The following is a 22,294-nucleotide window of genomic DNA, read 5'->3' as shown; positions in this document are numbered from 1 at the left end:
ATACAAATAACATTTAAACTAAATTATTTAAGAGTACTGTGTAGTATTTTAGTATTTTGATACTTTGTGCAAGGCAATTGATAGGCATTAAAAACTTTGTGGATGGAGCCTCCCGACTGTATGTATAAAATGTATAATAGTGATATTTAAAATTACTAAATTGGGTAGTTTTGTATACATTTATAAAAATTTGGATCGGGCCGCTTCTGGTGATTCTGGTGAGATGCTGGCAAAGTCGGCTGAATTCCAGTAGATGGAAACAGGCCGATGTACTTGGGCCGGTTCTGGGCAGTCGTTAATTTTGATTCTGTGTCGAGTCCAACACCCGATTCTGGGCCGATTCAATCAGTTCCGGTCTCCCGGAAGATGGCCGCTTCTGGGCCAGATTCCTCATTGCTAGCTGGGTATCGATGCCACTTAGGCCGTTTAAAACCACAGAAGTTGGTTCTAAAGGAAAAGGAGCATTGGAATATGTCTGATCACATCTTATAGTACTTTCCGCATCCCAAATGACACTCTATCCCAAATATACGGCCCTGATCAACAGTAGTACGCTATATAGGGAATAGGGTACCATTTGCGACGCAGACCCTAGTCCCTTTGCACTATTTCAATCTGATGATGTCATGGGCTCTCCAGTAATGTCCAGTAATGTCTACGTATGTCCTGTAATGTCCTGTAATGTTCAGGAATGTCCTGTAATGTCCAGTAATGTCCTGTAATGTCCTGTAATGTCCAGTAATGTCCAGTAATGTCCTGTAATGTCCTGTAATGTCCTGTAATGTCCAGTAATGTCCAGTAATGTCCAGTAATGTCCTGTAATGTCCTGTAATGTCCAGTAATGTCCAGTAATGTCCAGTAATGTCCTGTAATGTCCTGTAATGTCCAGTAATGTCCAGTAATGTCCTGTAATGTCCTGTAATGTTCAGGAATGTCCTGTAATGTCCAGTAATGTCCTGTAATGTCCTGTAATGTCCAGTAATGTCCTGTAATGTCTACTTATGTCCTGTAATGTCCAGTAATGTCTACGTATGTCCTGTAATGTCCTGTAATGTCCAGTAATGTCCAGTAATGTCCAGTAATGTCCAGTAATGTCCTGTAATGTCCAGTAATGTCCAGTAATGTCCTGTAATGTCCAGCAATGTCCTGTAATGTCCAGTAATGTCCTGTAATGTCCAGTAATGTCCAGTAATGTCCTGTAATGTCCTGTAATGTCCTGTAATGTCCTGTAATGTCCAGTAATGTCCAGTAATGTCCAGTAATGTCCTGTAATGTCCAGTAATGTCCTGTAATGTCCTGTAATGTCCAGTAATGTCCTGTAATGTCCTGTAATGTCCTGTAATGTCCTGTAATGTCCTGTAATGTCCTGTAATGTCCTGTAATGTCCTGTAATGTCCAGTAATGTCCAGTAATGTCCTGTAATGTCCAGTAATGTCCTGTAATGTCCTCTAATGTCCTGTAATGTCCTGTAATGTCCAGTAATGTCCTGTAATGTCCAGTAATGTCCTGTAATGTCCTGTAATGTCCTGTAATGTCCTGTAATGTCCAGTAATGTCCAGTAATGTCCTGTAATGTCCAGTAATGTCCTGTAATGTCCAGTAATGTCCAGTAATGTCCTGTAATGTCCTGTAATGTCCAGTAATGTCCTGTAATGTCCTGTAATGTCCTGTAATGTCCTGTAATGTCCTGTAATGTCCTGTAATGTCCAGTAATGTCCTGTAATGTCCAGTAATGTCCTAATGTCCTGTAATGTCCTGTAATGTCCTGTCCAGTAATGTCCTGTAATGTCCTGTAATGTCCTGTAATGTCCTGTAATGTCCTGTAATGTCCTGTAATGTCCTGTAATGTCCTGTAATGTCCTGTAATGTCCTGTAATGTCCTGTAATGTCCTGTAATGTCCTGTAATGTCCTCTAATGTCCTGTAATGTCCTGTAATGTCCTGTAATGTCCTGTAATGTCCAGTAATGTCCTGTAATGTCCAGTAATGTCCTGTAATGTCCAGTAATGTCCAGTAATGTCCTGTAATGTCCTCTAATGTCCTGTAATGTCCTGTAATGTCCTGTAATGTCCTGTAATGTCCTGACCTTGATTTTTTTGCAGAAGTATTTTTAGAACTCAGACTTTCGAAGATGAGTCTTTAAAAAAAATGTAAAACTCAACAACAACAAAAAAACATCTGCTTAAGTGTGTGTACATTACTGTATTTACTTGGGATATTGTTTTTCAATGGGAAAGGCTCCAAACTAGCTGAATCTGGAGGGCGTCTTTAATGACCCGTCATGTTCTATGGAGTTCAGAGCACTTCTCTACAGAGCTACGGTAGCTACAAGTATCATCTACAAAGACATTTCAAAAACACAATGGTCAAAAGAAAGACAAAACCGAATGTAAAGTGAGCGCTGTCTATTGTTAGGAGGAGAGGTCAAACCAGAATGCAGATCTAGAAGATGACAGTTAGGGGGTAGAGCAAAGGCTTGGATAACAACCTTGTGTGTGTGTGTGTGTGTGTGTGTGTGTGTGTGTGTGTGTGTGTGTGTGTGTGTGTGTGTGTGTGTGTGTGTGCATTTGCGTCATATGCATGTGCACATGCGTGTTGGCCCACAGGTTGAAATTGTGTACTGTATGTATGATTATGAGAAATCAGGTCGTAGGGAAAGCAACCCGTTTAATAGCTGCCTATGTTTGGCTGTTACAGTACATAACTCTCCTCCCTCCTCCCCCTGTGTGGTTGGACTGTGTTTGGCTGTTACTGTAGGTGTACGTACCCCTCCTGACTCTACACCCTTTGTGGTTGGGTCGTTCTGCAGCTGTGGTGATGAGACAACAAGGCCGTTCTCTCACTGGGGCTGAAAATCTCCTCTGGTGAGATGGCCTGGTCTATATGAGGACAGTCTTCATTGGCTAGAGCTGCGTTGGCCGCCTCCCCATTCAGCTTGGAATCTTCAGACAGACACACAGGAGATTCCATGGAAATAGAATTAGAACAGGAGATTCCATAGAAAGAATTAGAACAGGAGATTCTGTGGAAACAGAATTAGAACAGGAAATTCCATGGAAACAGAATTAGAACAGGAGATTCCATATACAGTGGTGCAAAAAAGTATTTAGTCAGCCACCAATAAGGCAAGTTCTCCCACTTAAAAAGATGAGATAGGCATGTCATTTTGTCTGTCATAGTTGACCTATGATGAAAATTACAGGCCTCTCTCATCTTTTTAAGTGGGAGAACTTGCACAATTGGTGGCTGACTGAATACTTTTTTGCCCCACTGTAAATATAATTAGAACAGGAGATTCCATAGAAATAGAATTAGAACAGGAGATTCCATTTAGAACAGGAGATTCCATAGAAATAGAATAAGAACAGGAGATTCCATAGAAATATAATTAGAACAGGAGATTCCATGGAAATAGAATTAGAACAGGAGATTCCATTGAAATAGAATTAGAACAGGAGATTCAATAGAATTAGAATTAGAACAGGACATTCCATGGAAATAGAATTAGAACTGGAGAATCCATGTAAATAACATTAGAACAGGAGATTCCATAGAAACAGAATTAGAACAGGAGATTCAATAGAATTAGAATTAGAACAGGACATTCCATGGAAATAGAATTAGAAGAAATAGAATTAGAACAGGAGATTCTATATCAATAGAATTAGAACAGGAGATTCCATAGAAATTGGAATTAGAAAAGGACAATCCATAGAAATAGATTTAGAACAGGAGATTCCATAGAAATAGAATTAGAACAGGAGAATCCATGTAATTAACATTAGAACAGGAGATTCCAAAGAAATATAATTAAAATTAGAACAAGAGATTCAATAGAATTAGAATTAGAACAGGAGATTCTATATCAATAGAATTAGAACAGGAGATTCCATAGAAATAGAATTAGAACAGGACAATCCATGTAAATAACATTAGAACAGGAGATTCCATAGAAACAGAATTAGAACAGGAGATTCCATAGAAACAGGATTAGAACAGGAGATTCCATGGAAATAGAATTAGAACAGGAGATTCAATGGAAATAGAATTAGAACAGGAGATTCCATAGAAACAGAATTAGAACAGGAGATTCCATGGAAATAGAATTAGAACAGGAGATTCCATGGAAATAAAATTAGAACAGGAGATTCTGTGGAAACAGAATTAGAACAGGGGATTCCATAGAAATTGAATTAGAACAGGAAAATCCATGTAAATAACATTAGAACAGGAGATTCCAAAGAAATATAATTAAAATTAGAACAAGAGATTCATTAGAATTAGAACAGGAGATTCCATAGAAACAGAATTAGAACAGGAGATTCCATAGAAACAGAATTAGAACAGGAGATTCCATAGAAACAGAATTAGAACAGGAGATTCCATAGAAACAGAATTAGAACAGGAGATTCCATAGAAACAGAATTAGAACAGGCGATTCCATAGAAACAGAATTAGAATAGGACATTCCATAGAAACAGAATTAGAACAGGACATTCCATAGAAACAGAATCAGATCAGGAGATTCCATAGAAGTAAAATTAGAATATAATTTCTCCAGGAGATACAGACAACAAGGTCAAACACTCTGATCAAATAAAACATTTAAATGCTTCTTGTCCAACTGCCAACCAAGAGACCAGAGCAGAGAACTGCAACAATTAGATAAACGGGCATCCCAATTCAATTCAATACAACTTCATTCCTTCCCTCAGAGGCTAACCTCCCTTTAATCAGTGCTGAAGTCTGGCAAAAGTTAATCATATGATGTTTAGTAACAAACAACAACATTACCAGCTTAAAGGAGCTACATATAGGATTTTTTAAACAACAAAAACATAATTTAAAGAAAATATCCATAATATAGCTGCAGTAATAGGGGAATGATATTGTTTTAAAGTGCTACTTACCCGCCAGTGTTGTGCTTGGCTGTGATATTCGCCTATTGATTTCTGCCGCTGGAGAGGCATCTGTTGTCAAAATGGGAAAACTGTTTTGACTTTGTGGCTGTGTTATCTAGTGGAAGTAGGGTCAAGTGACCAATATAGAAAATTCATAATTTCCTGGTTACTAAAATTCGACACTGTTTGCTCTATTTTGGGTTTATGTGAGGAAACAAGCATTGAACAGCGTAAGGAATTATTGTGTTATCTAAATCGCTGTGAAATATCTTTTAACCAAAATCAAAAGTGAAAAACGTAACTCTCCGTTATGTTACAGGGAAATTGGATGCAGGGGAGAAAATAAGTTTTGAATGGAGCATAGTGCTGTTGCAATTCACCTATCTTACAATGCTTTTTAAATGTATTTAACCTTAACTAGGCAAGTCAGTTAACAACAAATTCTTATTTACAATGACGGCCTACCCCGGCCAAACTCGGACGACACTGGGCCAATTGTGCACCGCTCCATGGGACTCCCAATCACGGCTGGATGTGACACAGCCTGGATTCGAACCAGGCACTGCAGTGACGCGTCTTGCACTGAAATGCTGTGCCACTCGGAAGCCCACATAGGGGAGAAGGTCTGAGAAATTCTAGGTGCAGCACCTTCAATTAGAAGGTACAATACATTCTGTATTGCACATATCCCAGCATGATTCAAATAAAATATTACTGACTGTTTAACCTCTCATGGGTAGGGGGCAGTATTTTCACTTCCGGATGAAAAGCGTGCCCAAAGTAAACTGCCTGTTACTCAGGCCCAGAATGGCTGTCACTTTAATTATAAGGCGAAGTCTTCCCAGATTGCAGTTCAAAGGGCTTCCACTAGATGTCAACAGTCTTTAGAAAGAGTTTCAGGCTTGTTTTTGGAAAAATGAGCCCGAAATTGTAGTTTTTCTAAGTGGCTCCCATTGTGGCTGTAGTTTTTCCAAGCGAGTAGACGAGAGTGAGTTCTTTGGTATTCTTCTCCGGTAAAGACAATAATGATTCTACGTCTTAAATTTTTACATTTATTTACATATTAGGGTACCTAAGGTTTCATTAGTAACGTTGTTTGACTTGTTTGGAATAGTTTATTAGTAATGTTTGGGATTCATTTTTTATGCATTTTGATGGAGGGAAACTGGGTGGATTATTGACTGAAGCGCGCCAGCTAAACTGAGTTTTATGGATATAAAGACGGACATTATCGAACAAAAGGACCATTTGTGATGTAACTGGGACCTTTAAGAGTGCCAACAGAAGATGATCATCAAAGGTAAGGCAATTATTATATTGCTATTTCTGACTTTCGTGTCGCACCTGCCTGGTTGAAATATGTTTTTCATGGTTTTGTATGCGTGGCGCTGTCCTCAGATAATCTCATGGTCTGCTTTCGTCGTAAAGCCTTTTTGAAATCTGACACAGCGGCTGGATTAACAAGAAGTTAAGCTTTATTTTGATGTATTACACTTTGCGATTTTATGAAAGTTAAATATTTATAATTCTGTAGTTTGAATTTCGAGCTCTGCAATTTCACCGGATGTTGGCCAGGTGGGACGCCCATAAGAAGCTAAATAAATTATACTAGCACTGATTCGGACAGTCAAAAGCAGGATTTGAAGCATGCTACAGAAGGATATTACAGTGTGTACAGTAGTAGTGGTGGTGATGGTGTCTGGACTCAGATGGTTAGTGGCGGGTGCATTTCAGTATGCTACGTCAGGTTAGTGGCGGGTGCATTTCAGTATGCTACGTCAGGTTAGTGGCGGGTGCATTTCAGTATGCTACGTCAGGTTAGTGGCGGGTGCATTTCAGTATGCTACGTCAGGTTAGTGGCGGGTGCATTTTAGTATGCTACGTCAGGTTAGTGGCGGGTGCATTTCAGTATGCTACGTCAGGTTAGTGGCGGGTGCATTTTAGTATGCTACGTCAGGTTAGTGGCGGGTGCATTTTAGTATGCTACGTCAGGTTAGTGGCGGGTGCATTTCAGTATGCTACGTCAGGTTAGTGGCGGGTGCATTTTAGTATGCTACGTCAGGTTAGTGGCGGGTGCATTTCAGTATGCTACGTCAGGTTAGTGGCGGGTGCATTTTAGTATGCTACGTCAGGTTAGTGGCGGGTGCATTTTAGTATGCTACGTCAGGTTAGTGGCGGGTGCATTTTAGTATGCTACGTCGGATGGTGCCAACGTGAGACAAGTATGTCAGCCTTAAAAAACATCAACCCACTTGACCTGACAAGTAGCAGCCTATTACCTCGGTAGCGCATGTTAGTCGCCTGCATTCAATGATCAGCACAAGTTTATGTGTGCCATGCTTGTCCATGTTAGTTAATGTGTGCCATGCTTGTCCATGTTAGTTCATGTGTGCCATGCTTGTCCATGTTAGTTCATGTGTGCCATGCTTGTCCATGTTAGTTCATGTGTGCCATGCTTGTCCATGTTAGTTAATGTGTGCCATGCTTGTCCATGTTAGTTAATGTGTGCCATGCTTGTCCATGTTAGTTCATGTGTGCCATGCTTGTCCATGTTAGTTCATGTGTGCCATGCTTGTCCATGTTAGTTAATGTGTGCCATGCTTGTCCATGTTAGTTAATGTGTGCCATGCTTGTCCATGTTAGTTCATGTGTGCCATGCTTGTCCATGTTAGTTCATGTGTGCCATGCTTGTCCATGTTAGTTCATGTGTGCCATGCTTGTCCATGTTAGTTAATGTGTGCCATGCTTGTCCATGTTAGTTAATGTGTGCCATGCTTGTCCATGTTAGTTCATGTGTGCCATGCTTGTCCATGTTAGTTCATGTGTGCCATGCTTGTCCATGTTAGTTAATGTGTGCCATGCTTGTCCATGTTAGTTCATGTGTGCCATGCTTGTCCATGTTAGTTAATGTGTGCCATGCTTGTCCATGTTAGTTCATGTGTGCCATGCTTGTCCATGTTAGTTCATGTGTGCCATGCTTGTCCATGTTAGTTAATGTGTGCCATGCTTGTCCATGTTAGTTCATGTGTGCCATGTACGGGTATTTAGTTTTACAGAATCTTTTACATATCTTTTCATTGCCTTGATGTAAGCCCCTTACACATATATGAATCTTCATTACATAATTATTACTATATAGGTGTGTGTGACACGGATGCAGACGCCTGACTGGCTGTGAGAGTGCTAGGAAGGTGGCAGTGAGTCATGTGCTACGTCCCAAGGGCTACATCTCAATCTGCTAATCATGAAGCTTATTGATCTTTTAATAAATGAGAGATGAATTTGTTCAATCAGAAGTTGCCGAGTTACCTGGTTGAGCCACTGGGAGTAGAGGGAGGGCGTCTACAGATAAACAGCGAGACAGACAGCGAGACAAACAGCGAGACAGACAGCGAGACAGACAGCGAGACCGACAGCGAGACCGACAGCGAGACAGACAGTGAGACCGACAGCGAGACCGACAGTGAGACCGACAGCGAGACCGACAGCGAGACAGACAGTAAGACAGACAGCGAGACCGACAGCGAGACCGACAGCGAGACAGACAGTAAGACAGACCGTGAGACAGACAGCGAGACCGACAGCGAGACAGACAGCGTTACGGACAGCGAGACGGACAGCGAGACGGACAGCGAGACAGACAGCGAGACAGACAGCGAGACAGACAGCGAGACAGACAGCGAGACCGACAGCTGGACCGACAGCGAGACAGACAGCATTACAGACAGCGAGACAGACAGCGAGACAGACAGCGAGACCGACAGCGAGACAGACAGTAAGACAGACAGCGAGACCGACAGCGAGACCGACAGCGAGACAGACAGTAAGACAGACCGTGAGACAGACAGCGAGACCGACAGCGAGACAGACAGCGTTACGGACAGCGAGACGGACAGCGAGACGGACAGCGAGACCGACAGTGAGACCGACAGCGAGACCGACAGCGAGACAGACAGTAAGACAGACAGCGAGACCGACAGCGAGACCGACAGCGAGACAGACAGTAAGACAGACCGTGAGACAGACAGCGAGACCGACAGCGAGACAGACAGCGTTACGGACAGCGAGACGGACAGCGAGACGGACAGCGAGACAGACAGCGAGACAGACAGCGAGACAGACAGCGAGACAGACAGCAAGACAGACAGCGAGACCGACAGCTGGACCGACAGCGAGACAGACAGCATTACAGACAGCGAGACAGACAGCGAGACCGACAGCGAGACAGACAGTAAGACAGACAGCGAGACCGACAGCGAGACCGACAGCGAGACAGACAGTAAGACAGACCGTGAGACAGACAGCGAGACCGACAGCGAGACAGACAGCGTTACGGACAGCGAGACGGACAGCGAGACGGACAGCGAGACAGACAGCGAGACAGACAGCGAGACAGACAGCGAGACCGACAGCTGGACCGACAGCGAGACAGACAGCATTACAGACAGCGAGACAGACAGCGAGACAGACAGCGTTACAGACAGCGAGACCGACAGCGAGACAGACAGTGAGACAGACCGTGAGACAGACAGCGAGACCGACAGCGAGACAGACAGCGTTACGGACAGCGAGACGGACAGCGAGACAGACAGCGAGACCGACAGCGAGACCGACAGCGAGACAGACAGCGTTACAGACAGCGAGACAGACAGCGTTATAGACAGCGAGACAGACAGCGAGACAGAGTGAGACAAATAGTGAGACAGACAGCGAGACACACAGCGAGACAGACAGCGAGACAGACAGTGAGAGAGACAGCGAGACAGACAGTGAGACACACAGCGTTACAGACAGCGAGACAGACAGTGAGAGAGACAGCGAGACAGACAGTGAGAGAGACAGTGAGAGAGACAGTGAGACACACAGCGAGACAGACAGTGAGAGAGACAGCGAGACAGACAGTGAGACACACAGCGAGACAGACAGTGAGAGAGACAGCGAGACAGACAGTGAGAGAGACAGCGTTACAGACAGCGAGACAGACAGTGAGAGAGACAGCGAGACAGACAGTGAGAGAGACAGCGAGACAGACAGCGAGACAAACAGCTGAATAGGATGTTGCAGGAGAGTTTGACTACAGAGAAGAGAAGAAATTAAGAGAGAAGGAGAGGAGAGAAAAGAAGAGATTTCTCACCTGGAAACTTCACTTTGAAGACGTCATCGTGTGTCAGAGTAATGTTTTGAGCCAGAGCCAAAACGGGGTGGACTAATTTCGGGCTTTCAGGAAGGAGCGGTGCTTTATGGGGCGTTGGAGGAGAGTTGATGCTGGACTTATAGTAGTTGGGTGATCCTGGTTGGGGTGCTCGTGGGATATGCTTGTTCTTCTTCTTTGGTAGCTTCTGCTTCGCCATGGCCAAGGAGTAATACATTCCAAAGTTGTTGACGATCACGGGGACGGGCATGGCGATGGTCAGTACACCCGACAAGGCGCACAGCGCTCCGACAAGCATGCCAGACCACGTCTGGGGGTACATGTCGCCGTAACCAAGGGTCGTCATGGTAACGACGGCCCACCAGAATCCGATGGGGATGTTCTTGAAGTGTGTGTGCTCGCTGGCGCGCGGGTCGGTCGGGTCCGCTCCCATCCGTTCGGCGTAGTAGATCATCGTGGCGAAGATGAGGACTCCGAGTGCGAGGAAGATGATGAGGAGTAGGAACTCATTGGTGCTAGCTCGTAACGTGTGACCCAGAACCCTCAGGCCCACGAAGTGACGGGTCAGCTTGAAGATACGCAGGATCCTGACGAACCTCACCACCCTCAGGAAACCCAGAACGTCCTTAGCCGCTTTAGACGACAGCCCACTCAGCCCGACCTCCAGGTAGAACGGTAAGATAGCCACGAAGTCGATAACGTTGAGAGCTTTCTTCATGAACTCCATCTTATCCGGACAGAATATGACTCTCATCATGAACTCAAAGGTAAACCAGACCACGCAGACGCCCTCGATATAGGTGAGATAGACCACCGTCTCCGTCTCCTGGTACACATGCTCCACCGTCACGTTGTCCACCAGCTCCAGCTCGGTGCGGTTCACGATGGGGTTGAAGAACTCGTGGGTCTCCAGGCAGAAGGTGGAGATGGACACGAGGATGAAGAACAGAGAGGCCAGGGCTATCCACTGTGGAGGGAGAGATGGGAGGAGAGAGGAGGGAAATGGAGAGGAGGACAGAGAGAAAGAGAGAGAGAGTGAAAAAGGGAGAGAGTAATGGGGGAGGGAGAGAGTGGGATAGGGAGTGAGGGGAGGAGTGGATAGAGGGGCGAGGAGGAGAGAGGGGAGTGGAGAGGAAAGGAGTGGGGAGGAGAGGGGAGGGGTATGGGAGAGCAGAGGAGTGGAGAGAGGGGAGGAAAGTGAGAAGTAGAGAGAGGGGAGAAGTGGAGAGAGGGGAGTGGAGGAGAGAAGAAAGGGGAGGAGTGGAGAGAAGGGAGGGGAGGAGAGAGTTTGGGATTTAGGGAATGATTTGACCCAAATACAATGCTTTTAGTTTTTTAAATATTTAGGACTAACATTTCTTGCCACCCATTCTGAAACTGAGTCGTTGCTGAGGAGCTGCTGACTTGACAGGAACTAATGGGGATCCATAATAAACCCCAGGAAGAGTAGCTGCTGCCTTGACAGGAACTAATGGGGATCCATAATAAACCCCAGGAAGAGTAGCTGCTGCCTTGACAGGAACTAATGGGGATCCATAATAAACCCCAGGAAGAGTAGCTGCTGCCTTGACAGGAACTAATGGGGATCCATAATAAACCCCAGGAAGAGTAGCTGCTGCCTTGACAGGAACTAATGAGGATCCATAATAAACCCCAGGAAGAGTAGCTGCTGCCTTGACAGAAACTAATGAGGATCCATAATAAACCCCAGGAAGAGTAGCTGCTGCCTTGGCAGGAACTAATGAGGATCCATAATAAACCCCAGGAAGAGTAGCTGCTGCCTTGACAGGAACTAATGGGGATCCATAATAAACCCCAGGAAGAGTAGCTGCTGCCTTGGCAGGAACTAATGAGGATCCATAATAAACACCAGGAAGAGTAGCTGCTGCCTTGACAGGAACTAATGAGGATAATTAATAAACCCCAGGAAGAGTAGCTGCTGCCTTGGCAGGAACTAATGGGTATCCATAATAAACCCCAGGAAGAGTAGCTGCTGCCTTGACAGGAACTAATGGGGATCCATCATAAACCCCAGGAAGAGTAGCTGCTGCCTTGGCAGGAACTAATGGGTATCCATGATAAATATAAATACAGGATATTTTGTGTGAAGTGACAATGTAGACCTCTTTCTGGGTTTATGGAAAAGTATGTGAACCCTTGGATTTAATAACTGGTTGACCCTCCTTTGGCAGCAATAACCTCAACCAAACGTTTTCTGTAGTTGCGGATCAGAACTGCACAACGGTCAGGAGGAATTTTGGACCATTCCTCTTTACAAAACTGTTTTCATTTCAGTAATATTCTTGTGATGTCTGGTGTGAACCGCTCTCTTGAGGTCATGCCACTGAATCTCAATCGGCTTGAGGTCAGGACTCTGACTGGGCCAATCCAGAAGGCGTGTTTTCTTCTGTTCAAGCCATTCTGTTGTTGATTTACTTCTGTGTTTTGGGTTGTTTCCTGTTGCGTCACCCAACTTCTGTTGAGCTTCAATTGGCCGACAGATAGCCTTACATTCTCCTGCAAAATGCCTCGATAAACTTGGGAATTCATTTTTCCGTCGATGATAGCAAAGCAGTCTGGGCCCTGAGGCAGCAAAGCAGCCCCAAACCATGATGCTCCCTCCACCAGACTTTACAGCTGGGATGAGGTGTTGATGTCGCTGTGCTGTGCTTTTTTTCATAGTGATGTGTGTTCCTTCCAAACGACTCAACTGTAGTTTCATCTGTCCACAGTTACCTTTGCAGGACGGCCACTCCTAGGGAGAGTAGCAACAGTGCTGAACTTTAGAGACAAATTGTCTTACTGTGGACTGATGAACGTCAAGGCTATTAGAGATACTTTTGTAATCCTTTCCAGCTTTATGCACGTTAACAATTCTTAATCTTAGGTCTTCTGAGATCTCTTTTGTTCGAGGCATTGATTCTCATCAGGCAATGCTTCCTGTGAACAGCAAACTAACATTTTGAGAGGTTTTTTTATAGGGCAAGGCAGCTCTAACCAACATCTCCAATCTTGTCTCATTGATTGGACTCCAGGTTAGCTGACTCCTGACTCCAATTAGCTTTTGGAGAAGTCATTAGCCTTTGAAGGTTCACATACTTTTCCCAACCTACACTGTGAATGTTTAAATGATGTATTCAATATAAACAGGAAAAATACAATAATTTGTGTGATAATAGTTTAAGCAGACTGTGTTTGTCTATTGTTGTGACTTAGATGAAGGTCAGATCAAATGTTATGGCCAATTTATGCAGAAATCCAGGTGATTCCAAAGGGTTCACATACTTTTTCTTGCCACTGTGTGTCTCCTCCTCACTACGCCCCGTGCTACGGGGTGGCAGGAAGCCTAGTGGGTAGAGCGTTGGGCTAGTAACCGAAAGGTTGCTAGATCGAATCCCCGAGCTGACAAGATAAAGAAATCTGTCATTCTGCCCCAGAACAGGCAGTTAACCCACTGTTCCAAGGCCGTTATTGTAAATAAGAATTTGTTCTTAACTGACTTGCCTGGTTAAAATGAAAAACAGGTCTCCTCCTCACCTGTTTCTCGTCTGTCTGTCAATAAATCTAATATGGAAGGAGAGTGACACTCCACTGCTGAAAAGAAAGACACTAAGAACGAGGTTGTTGTTACAGTAGAACAAAACACAAGCATCATCGTGAGGAGACAGAGTCGCGCTCAGGTTGTCATCTTGATAACACGACCTTGTCGCCAAGGACTCTGTTAGACGGCGTAAGTGGGGAAAACCCACTGCTAAATAAATTAGTTAGGTTCTCAAGGGTTTTGACTAGAGTGTTGACAACTACTGACAGAAGAGACATTTTCATACCAGCTTAGTAGAACCTTCGCAAAAGGTTAGGAGAATTAGGTTAAGGTTACCTAAAATTCTCTCCTTCTAACCTTCTACGAAAGTCACTTCTGTTCATAGCTGTACTCCATCTAGTCACAACCGTTTTCTAGTGCAGTCGTTAGTCTCACGTCACCATACTGCCAAGTTTAGTTCATTAACTCATGCAAGAAGCCAGCTAGAATCAAAGCTATAGGTTGTTCTAAGATTGTATTTTTCAAGCCGGAGAGTGAGGTTACAAAATCCAATTCTTACAAGAGCAACAGAAATTAATTTATACACTAAGCCAGGTGTTTTACACAGTGAGCTGCAGAAGTACATTCATCCTTTGTACCCGTAAGATATGGGTTCAAATACTGTTCAAAAATAGAATACTTTAGCCGAGCTCGATTGAGTATGTGTAAAGGAACTAATAGAACAGCCACAAAAGTGCAAACCCCTACCATCTGGTACTCCAGACAGGCTAAAGCAAGCACTCAACGTCTTTGAAAGACTTCAGATAGTATTTGAACCCAGACCCAGTACTCACAGAGACATGTCTATGCTTGTACCAACCAGCCAGTCAGGCAGACTAATGGAATGAATTATACATCTGGGAGGGGTGGGGGTGTGTGTGTGTGTGTGTGTGTGTGTCTGTGTGTGTGTGTGTGTGTGTGTTGCTAAGTGAGAGAAGTCTGGGTATGATTGAAGCTCAGAGTTAATGCAACACACACACACACATACTGTACACACACACACACACACACATACTGTACACACACACACTCAGTCATCGTCAGACCTTAAAGAGAATACATAGTAGAAAGAGTAGTTAGGTAGTCAGTGGGGTTTTACCTGGGAGAGAGCAGGCTGGGCAGGTAACAGGTTGGCTACAGTAGAGCTATAGCTGAGTTTTGTTTAAGGCAAACAGTTGCTGCCGGAAGAGTTCATTTCTTAGTCTTTGTCAACATCCTGTTTATTTTCTGTACAAAATGTATTGACCAATTAGTCTCGCATATGTTAATATTGTAAATAAAATCCTCTAAGATAGGTGAGCACCAGAACATCCTGTCTGTCTCCTCACTGTCCGTTCCGCCTCTTCGGGTACAGAACATCCTGTCTATCTCCTCACTGTCCGTTCCGCCTCTTCGGATACAGAACATCCTGTCTCTCTCCTCACTGTCCGTTCCGCCTCTTCGGGTACAGAATATCCTGTCTGTCTCCTCACTGTCCGTTCCGCCTCTTCGGGTACAGAACATCCTGTCTGTCTCCTCACTGTCCGTTCAGTCTCTTCGGGTACAGAACATCCTGTCTGTCTCCTCACTGTCCATTCCGCCTCTTCAAGGGTACATAACATCCTGTCTGTCTCCTCACTGTCCGTTCCGCCTCTTCGGGTACAGAACATCCGGTCTGTCTCTTCACTGTCCGTTCCTCCTCTTCGGGTACAGAACATCCTGTCTGTCTCCTCACTGTCCGTTCCGCCTCTTCGGGTACAGAACATCCTGTCTGTCTCCTCACTGTCCGTTCTGCCTCTTCAAGGGTACATAACATCCTGTCTGTCTCCTCACTGTCCGTTCCGCCTCTTCGGGTACAGAACATCCTGTCTGTCTCCTCACTGTCCGTTCCGCCTCTTCGGATACAGAACATCCTGTCTGTCTCCTCACTGTCCGTTCTGCCTCTTCGGATACAGAACATCCTGTCTGTCTCCTCACTGTCCGTTCTGCCTCTTTGGGTACATAACATCCTGTCTGTCTCCTCACTGTCCGTTCTGCCTCTTCGGGTACAGAACATCCTGTCTGTCTCCTCACTGTCCGTTCTGCCTCTTCGGGTACAGAACATCCTGTCTGTCTCCTCACTGTCCGTTCTGCCTCTTCGGGTACATAACATCCTGTCTGTCTCCTCACTGTCCGTTCTGCCTCTTCGGGTACAGAACATCCTGTCTGTCTCCTCACTGTCCGTTCTGCCTCTTTGGGTACATAACATCCTGTCTGTCTCCTCACTGTCCACTCAGCCTCTTTGGGTACATAACATCCTGTCTGTCTCCTCACTGTCCGTTCCGCCTCTTCGGGTACATAACATCCTGTCTGTCTCCTCACTGTCCGTTCTGCCTCTTTGGGTACATAACATCCTGTCTGTCTCCTCACTGTCCGTTCTGCCTCTTCGGGTACAGAACATCCTGTCTGTCTCCTCACTGTCCACTCAGCCTCTTCAAGGGTACAGAACATCCTGTCTGTCTCCTCACTGTCCGTTCTGCCTCTTTGGGTACATAACATCCTGTCTGTCTCCTCACTGTCCGTTCTGCCTCTTCGGGTACAGAACATCCTGTCTGTCTCCTCACTGTCCACTCAGCCTCTTCAAGGGTACAGAACATCCTGTCTGTCTCCTCACTGTCCGTTCTGCCTCTTCAAGGGTACAGAACATCCTGTCTGTCTCCTCACTGTCCACCCAGGCTCTTCAAGGGTACATAACATCCTGTCTGTCTCCTCACTGTCCGTTCCGCCTCTTTGGGTACAGAACATCCTGTCTGTCTCCTCACTGTCCACCCAGGCTCTTCAAGGGTACATAACATCCTGTCTGTCTCCTCACTGTCCGTTCCGCCTCTTCGGGTACAGAACATCCTGTCTGTCTCCTCACTTGGAGGCTGAGTTAAACATTTTGGGAACCCCTGGCCTAAAGTGACATCCTATTCTTGTCTCCTTGTCTCCTTCCCCAATCAGTAGTGGTATGGAGGTATTTGACTGTTGAAAGATACAATCGTCTAGGCATGGTTAATGTTGCTTTATCCTTCCCATGTGTTATCAGATAGGTGTGTAGAAGAAGGAGAAGAGGTGAAGAGTGGAAACCAGCCGGATCCCTCATCAACTTATCTTTGCACGAACAGTCAAGTTAGTACTCAATCACAACATCAGCTAAAATAAAGCCCCTTGGTCTTCTGCCCTCTGAACAACTGAAGCCCTCTTCATTACCGTAGACTAGATTACATTTTCAGTTCTGATTAATGTGTAACTCCATGTATCTGCTATTTGTGTTTCCAGATAAGACCCGTCATATGTTCCCTGATTTAAGAGGTGATGACCAATCCACTACCAGTGTCAACTCTTCTCCTGACATGAACTGAAGCCATGTACCATGTGCCCTCATCCATTGGAGCATTGCATGCTTCCTCTTCAAGCACTGTGAGTAGCCCAGCCAATGTTATTTCATTACTGTGTGAACGGTCAATGAAAATTCAGTAACAAAATCACATTATTACACATCAATGAGATTTTACTCCCTGCTTGGACTAGATCATTCATTCATAGCTGTGTTGTCTAACTGTGTTGGGTATTGGTGTTTTTTTTGTTGTGTTTCCAGTGAAATCCTGTCCTGCCCTCAGCGGAAGATTTGAGCTCTTCTCCAACACCCTCCATCCAAGATGAGCCTGTCATGCCCTGAAGTCAAGCTTCTGAAGACATCAAACCGTCCTGTCGTGCCCTGAAGTCAAGCTTCTGAAGACATCAAACCGTCCTGTCATGTCCTGAAGTCAAGCCTACATCACTATAGCCTGAGTACCGTGGATGGTTTACATCACTATAGCCTGAGTACCGTGGATGGTTTACATCACTATAGCCTGAGTACCGTGGATGGTTTACATCACTATAGCCTGAGTACCGTGGATGGTTTACATCACTATAGCCTGAGTACTGTGGATGGTTTACATCACTATAGCCTGAGTACTGTGGATGGTTTACATCACTATAGCCTGAGTACTGTGGATGGTTTACATCACTATAGCCTGAGTACGGTGGATGGTTTACATCACTATAGCCTGAGTACGGTGGATGGTTTACATCACTATAGCCTGAGTACCGTGGATGGTTTACATCACTATAGCCTGAGTACCGTGGATGGTTTACATCACTATAGCCTGAGTACTGTGGATGGTTTACATCACTATAGCCTGAGTACTGTGGATGGTTTACATCACTATAGCCTGAGTACCGTGGATGGTTTACATCACTATAGCCTGAGTACGGTGGATGGTTTACATCACTATAGCCTGAGTACCGTGGATGGTTTACGTCACTATAGCCTGAGTACGGTGGATGGTTTACATCACTATAGCCTGAGTACCGTGCCTCACTTCAACAGCTGATGAACATAGAAATACAATAACCTGCATTCCAAAAGTCAACCTATTCCCTATATAGTGCACTACTTTACACCAGAGCCCGATAGAACCTTATTCCCTGTATAGTGCACTACTTTAGACCAGAGCCCTATTCCCTATATAGTGTACAACATTAGACCATAACCCAATTCACTATATAGTGCACCATCCTATTCCCTATATAGTGCACTACTTTAGACCAGAGCCCTATAGAACCCTATTCCCTATATAGTGCACTACTTTAGACCAGAGCCCTATAGAACCCTATTCCCTATATAGTGCACTACTTTAGACCAGATCCCTATAGAACCCTATTCCCTATATAGTGCACTACTTTAGACCAGAGCCCTATAGAACCCTATTCCCTATATAGTACACTACTTTAGACCAGAGCCCTGTAGAACCCTATTCCCTATATAGTGCACTACTTTAGACCAGAGCCCTATAGAACCCAATTCCCTATATAGTACACTACTTTAGACCAGAGCCCTATAGAACCCTATTCCCAATATAGTGCACTACTTTAGACCAGACCCCTATAGAACCCTATTCCCTATATAGTGCACTACTTTAGACCAGAGCCCTATAGAACCCAATTCCCTATATAGTACACTACTTTAGACCAGAGCCCTATAAAACCCTATTCCCAATATAGTGCACTACTTTAGACCAGACCCCTATAGAACCCTATCCCCTATATAGTGCACTACTTTAGACCAGAGCCCTATAGAACCCTATTCCCTATATAGTGCACTACTTTAGACCAGATCCCTATAGAACCCAATTCCCTATATAGTACACTACTTTAGACCAGAGCCCTATAGAACCCTAGGTCAGGCCCACCATCAGAACTGAAACAAATCAGTCAGGCCCACCATCAGAACTGAAACAAATCAGTCAGGCCCACCATCAGAACTGAAACAAATCAGCCAGGCCCAGCATCAGAACTGAAACAAATCAGTCAGGCCCACCATCAGAACTGAAACAAATCAGTCAGGCCCACCATCAGAACTGAAACAAATCAGTCAGGCCCACCATCAGAACTGAAACAAATCAGTCAGGCCCACCATCAGAACTGAAACAAATCAGCCAGGCCCACCATCAGAACTGAAACAAATCAGTCAGGCCCACCATCAGAACTGAAACAAATCAGTCAGGCCCACCATCAGAACTGAAACAAATCAGCCAGGCCCACCATCAGAACTGAAACAAATCAGTCAGGCCCACCATCAGAACTGAAACAAATCAGTCAGGCCCACCATCAGAACTGAAAGAAATCAGCCAGGCCCACCATCAGAACTGAAACAAATCAGTCAGGCCCACCATCAGAACTGAAACAAATCAGTCAGGCCCACCATCAGAACTGAAACAAATCAGTCAGGCCCACCATCAGAACTGAAACAAATCAGTCAGGCTCACCATCAGAACTGAAACAAATCAGTCAGGCTCACCATCAGAACTGAAACAAATCAGTCAGTCCCACCATCAGAACTGAAACAAATCAGTCAGGCCCACCATCAGAACTGAAACAAATCAGCCAGGCCCACCATCAGAACTGAAACAAATCAGCCAGGCCCACCATCAGAACTGAAACAAATCAGTCAGGCCCACCATCAGAACTGAAACAAATCAGTCAGGCCCACCATCAGAACTGAAACAAATCAGTCAGGCCCACCATCAGAACTGAAACAAATCAGCCAGGCCCACCATCAGAACTGAAACAAATCAGTCAGGCCCACCATCAGAACTGAAACAAATCAGTCAGGCCCACCATCAGAACTGAAACAAATCAGCCAGGCCCACCATCAGAACTGAAACAAATCAGTCAGGCCCACCATCAGAACTGAAACAAATCAGCCAGGCCCACCATCAGAACTGAAACAAATCAGCCAGGCCCACCATCAGAACTGAAACAAATCAGTCAGGCCCACCATCAGAACTGAAACAAATCAGTCAGGCCCACCATCAGAACTGAAACAAATCAGTCAGGCCCACCATCAGAACTGAAACAAATCAGTCAGGCCCACCATCAGAACTGAAACAAATCAGCCAGGCCCACCATCAGAACTGAAACAAATCAGTCAGGCCCACCATCAGAACTGAAACAAATCAGTCAGGCCCACCATCAGAACTGAAACAAATCAGTCAGGCCCACCATCAGAACTGAAAAATCAATGTGTCTCCCCGACAATTGTCAAAGATATCAGTCACCCCCCAAGAGACAAAGTACAATTTCCATCCTGAAACAGTCAACCACACACTTCCTCTGAAAGAAATTAGAAACAAACCATTAAAAACCTTTTTGTTGACAAACATGTCACTCTGTGAAAGTGAACCCCTTTGGATCTGTACTGTTGTTCAAAGGCTGTTTCAATTGAAAGCGGGCCGTGCTCCTGTTTCTGAACAGTGGACTGGGTACAGCATAGCCTGTAACACTATCCGTGCTGTCAAATGAGCTCAAAGCTTCTTTCATCAGTCGCTTTCATTGTAGCAGACTTCAGTTGCTTCCAAAATGGCAAACTATTCCCTATATATTGCACTCCTTTTCACCAGGGCTCTGTTCAAAAGTAGTACACTATATGGGGAATAGGGTGCTACAGTATTTGGGACAAGCGCTCATTCCCTGTGATGTCCTCCTGCCTCTCTGCCACAGCCACAGAGGCTCAGTGCTAACAGAGGCTCAGTGCTAGCCCTCATTCTGCCACAGAGGCTCAGTGCTAACAGAGGCTCAGTGCTAGCCCTCATTCTGCCACAGAGGCTCAGTGCTAACAGAGGCTCAGTGCTAGCCCTCATTCTGCCACAGAGGCTCAGTGCTAACAGAGCCTCAGTGCTAGCCCTCATTCTGCCACAGAGGCTCAGTGCTAACAGAGCCTCAGTGCTAGCCCTCATTCTGCCACAGAGGCTCAGTGCTAACAGAGCCTCAGTGCTAGCCCTCATTCTGCCACAGAGGCTCAGTGCTAACAGAGCCTCAGTGCTAGCCCTCATTCTGCCACAGAGGCTCAGTGCTAACAGAGGCTCAGTGCTAACAGAGGCTCAGTGCTAACAGAGCCTCAGTGCTAGCCCTCATTCTGCCACAGAGGCTCAGTGCTAACAGAGGCTCAGTGCTAACAGAGCCTCAGTGCTAGCCCTCATTCTGCCACAGAGGCTCAGTGCTAACAGAGCCTCAGTGCTAGCCCTCATTTTGCCACAGCGGCTCAGTGCTAACAGAGTATTTAGACAAATGCACTTATACACTATATGACCAAAAGTATGCGCTTGTCGGAACATCTATTTCCAAAATCATGGGCATTATTATGGAGTTGGTCCTCGCCTCGCCTCCACTCTTCTGGGCTTTCTACTAGATGTTGGAACATTGCTGCTATAACAGCCTCCACTCTTCTGGGAAGGCTTTCCACTAGATGTTGGAACATTGCTGCTATAACAGCCTCCACTCTTTTGGGAAGGCTTTACACTAGATGTTGGAACATTGCTGCTATAACAGCCTCCACTCTTCTGGGAAGGCTTTCCACTAGATGTTGGAACATTGCTGCTATAACAGCCTCCACTCTTCTGGGAAGGCTTTCCACTAGATGTTGGAACATTGCTGCTATAACAGCCTCCACTCTTCTGGGCTTTCTACTAGATGTTGGAACATTGCTGCTATAACAGCCTCCACTCTTCTGGGAAGGCTTTCCACTAGATGTTGGACCATTGCTGCTATAATAGCCTCCACTCTTCTGGGCTTTCTACTAGATGTTGGAACATTGCTGCTATAACAGCCTCCACTCTTCTGGGCTTTCCACTAGATGTTGGAACATTGCTGCTATAACAGCCTCCACTCTTCTGGGAAGGCTTTCCACTAGATGCTGGAACATTGCTGCTATAACAGCCTCTACTCTTCTGGGCTTTCTACTAGATGTTGGAACATTGCTGCTATAACAGCCTCCACTCTTCTGGGAAGGCTTTCCACTAGATGTTGGACCATTGCTGCTATAAACAGCCTTCACTCTTCTGGGAAGGCTTTCCACTAGATGTTGGAACATTGCTGCTATAACAGCCTCCACTCTTCTGGGCTTTCCACTAGATGTTGGAACATTGGGAGGTTGAGCACTGATGTTGGGCGATTAGGCCTGGCTCGCAGTCGGCGTTCCGTTTAATCCCAAAGGTGTTCGCATGGGGTTGAGGTGCACGGGGGGGGTATTGTCATGTCATGCTGAAACAGGAAACTGTTTCCACAAAGTCGGAAGCACAGAATTGTCTAGATTATTATTGTATGCAAGGGGTCCAAAC

At 45.2% G+C, this 22,294-nt stretch overlaps 1 pseudogene; it reads right to left on the bottom strand.

Annotated features, from left to right (window-relative positions):
- Positions 1-295: 295 nt before the first annotated feature.
- Positions 296-22,294, bottom strand: part of LOC135532168 (potassium voltage-gated channel subfamily C member 1-like) — a 42,508-nt pseudogene continuing 20,509 nt past the window's right edge.

This window comes from Oncorhynchus masou, unplaced genomic scaffold, assembly GCF_036934945.1.
Source record: "Oncorhynchus masou masou isolate Uvic2021 unplaced genomic scaffold, UVic_Omas_1.1 unplaced_scaffold_1751, whole genome shotgun sequence".
Lineage (NCBI taxonomy): Eukaryota > Metazoa > Chordata > Actinopteri > Salmoniformes > Salmonidae > Oncorhynchus > Oncorhynchus masou.
This window is presented reverse-complemented; position numbering and strand designations above follow the sequence as displayed.